Raw genomic sequence first — 2,831 nt, 5'->3', positions numbered from 1 at the left:
ATATAGTTTTATATTCACTGTATTTTCCATTTCATGGGATTCCAGAATAATTTCTGTATCAAATTTAAACTACTGAGATATCATATTAAAGATATAGGAAAGACCAAACATATGTGCAGTGTCCGGTTTTCTTTGTTTTCTTTCTTTCTGTAATTTCTGCTTTAAGTTTAACTTGGTATTCACGTCATGCCATGTGTTCTGTGTCATGCTCACTGTCACTATCTCTTTAGCATTCTGTTTAACTTCTTCATCACGTCAATGCTTCAGTTGCCCATTCATTAACCTAATGGTCACTAGCAAAACATCACCATAGTTCCCAATATTTTTCCTTGACGTCCTGTGTTAACTGAAGTTTAAGGACCTCGTGGCGCAACGGTAGCGCGTCTGACTCCAGATCAGAAGGTTGTGTGTTCAAATCACGTCGGGGTCAGTCTTTTACTCAACATTCCCTGTAATATCACTCAATAATTCCTGCTCTGGAGAGTGTTATTAATATCCTAGAATGCAAACGTTGTTAGTCTAAGTAACATGCATCTACACCCGAGGGGATGCATAAAAGTCAGTCTGGTCTCCTGCACGTTGAAATTATATTTGATTTTAAGAATCCGTATCGTTTGTTATATTTTAATCTGCCTTGTTATAGGCTATTAACAGTCGACTGTCACAATCCGTGTTTTATTCACCTGCTGTATAGCTCCCTTTTATGTATTTCTTGTGCTTTCGATTACCGCCTACCCTATACTGTCTCACTTTCTGATCCCTGGTCGACACAATTCATACACTAATAAAAACGTATAGAAATACTTTAGATAACATCAACACTACTAGGTAATAATAGTAGATGGGATTCAATGTTCATTTCTCGGTTCATGTTTGAGCGATTCCGAGGCCTCGCTAAGGTGCCTTTTAGTGATGCGCCAAGGTCGCTGCACTGTGGCGCGGCACACCGACCCCCCAGGATGTTGCCATTTTATTAGGAATATTATTAGGGTTCCACTGTACAAGATCTGCTGCCGTGCTCGGCATTACCAGCAGCTTATCCAGACGGAGGCGCCGGGTGTCACAGAGAGATGCAGGTCGGTGCTGCTAGTGGAGCGAGTCACTCATACTTTGACAATCACTCTTTGGGTGCATCGGGGTGTGTATATTGAAGTCACTAGACTTTCATTGACGTACACAGAGTAGCCTACACAGCATCACCTGAGTTTGCGCCTGTAGAAAAGCCTGGCTGAATTTCTGCCAGCCCCAGCTCCTCTAGTCCAATAGTGCTATTAGTCAGCAACATTAGATGGCAGTCACACACAAGGTGCTTGAACTTGAGACTGAGAAAGTTTCCGGCTGTTGGAGCGCACCGCTTTCTACGTGGCACTAGTGTAAAGATGTCACTAATGTAAGTTTGTTCGAGATATGATTCTCTCTTAGAGTGCGAGAGGTCCTGGTTTAAAATGCCTTTCTTTTACGGTTTTCTTAATTTCTCATCAGCATTTTATTATGGTATTACCCCTTTTCTGTAAAGATTAGTTTATAATACACATGCATATACTACATATACTATTATTAAACATTATTATTATTTTTATTTCTTGGCAGACGCCCTTATGCAGGGCGACTTGCAACATAAGTGCAAGAATACAGTTAAGTACAAGGCATCAAACATTACAAATTCAAATTTACATTAAACAAAGCAATTCAAGATAATACATTTTACAACTTCCAATGTATACAGTTAAGTACAGTAAGTGCAGTCATACATTGTGAAAAGTAAAGCTAAGTGCCGTCAAGATGTACGACAATTGTCGAAATCATGTATTTGGCCAGTGAATAAGATCTCTTCTCCTCTCATCAGCATTTTATTATGGTATTACCCCTATTCTGTAAAGATTAGTTTATAATACACATGCATATACTACATATACTATTATCATTTAAAATATTGTAGACAGACGCCATCCGACTGTCTATCCGTCTATTTTTAAATCCATCTAGTTTTGTCCATTTGTCCAAAATGTGGCTAGAGACAGTGGCTTGCTTTCTACCTAGTTCCCCCAGTAAAAGCCATTAACCACTGAAGAAACTCAATTCATTTCTGACAGTCATTTAAGGTAAGGTACATCCTTGCCATTCTTAACAATGACTGTGATGTCATCTACGTAAGCCACCGCTTTGAAAAGTTTCATTAATACACCAGGAACAATCAGCCCAAATAGTCTGTAGGTTATGTAAATGCATCACTACCAGCAGGTGACACACACACACACACACACACACACACACACACACACACACACACACTTTTTTCTCGAGTTTGTTTTTCCATTCCAATGGGTGTCCAAGTTACTCCAACAGTCCAAGTTACACTGTCAATCAAATACATCATTGTCCGTGTTCCACCTTGGTGGGTAAATTCAATAAACTTTGCGCTAAATAAAAACTGACCTTTAAATAAACAGTATTCATCTATCGAGAATCTATGTTCATGGTTTGTATAGAAGTATTTCCACATATGCATCTGGACACTCGGGCAAGCCAGCTGAGAAGTCGCTCAAGTCGCCGCAGCTAAGTATCGCCTTTTTCTCTCGCGTTTCCTAGTTTAGTTAAGAGTTACATTGATTGTTTACGTGGTTTGTTTAGCTAAGAATGATATATCTTGCACTTGTTTTGTAGTAAGAGCAGCGACTTTTTGTTAGTGAATTTAGCAAGTTACTTAGCACACTCAACACGCCCTGTCTGTAATCAGAAGCTTTACACTGTAGGCTGTGATTATTCGCATGTATCTAGTCAGATGAATGATCTGAAATGCATCAAAAGTCATGGAATGAGAGACTTTCTGG

General features: G+C 39.3%; 1 non-coding gene across 1 annotated transcript; it reads left to right on the top strand.

Annotated features, from left to right (window-relative positions):
* The first annotated feature begins 358 nt into the window (after positions 1-358).
* Positions 359-430, top strand: trnaw-cca (transfer RNA tryptophan (anticodon CCA)). The gene has a single exon. It is a non-coding gene; the product is annotated as a tRNA-Trp (tRNA).
* The last annotated feature ends 2,401 nt before the right edge of the window (positions 431-2,831 follow it).

Source organism: Amia ocellicauda, chromosome 19, assembly GCF_036373705.1.
Source record: "Amia ocellicauda isolate fAmiCal2 chromosome 19, fAmiCal2.hap1, whole genome shotgun sequence".
Lineage (NCBI taxonomy): Eukaryota > Metazoa > Chordata > Actinopteri > Amiiformes > Amiidae > Amia > Amia ocellicauda.
This window is presented reverse-complemented; position numbering and strand designations above follow the sequence as displayed.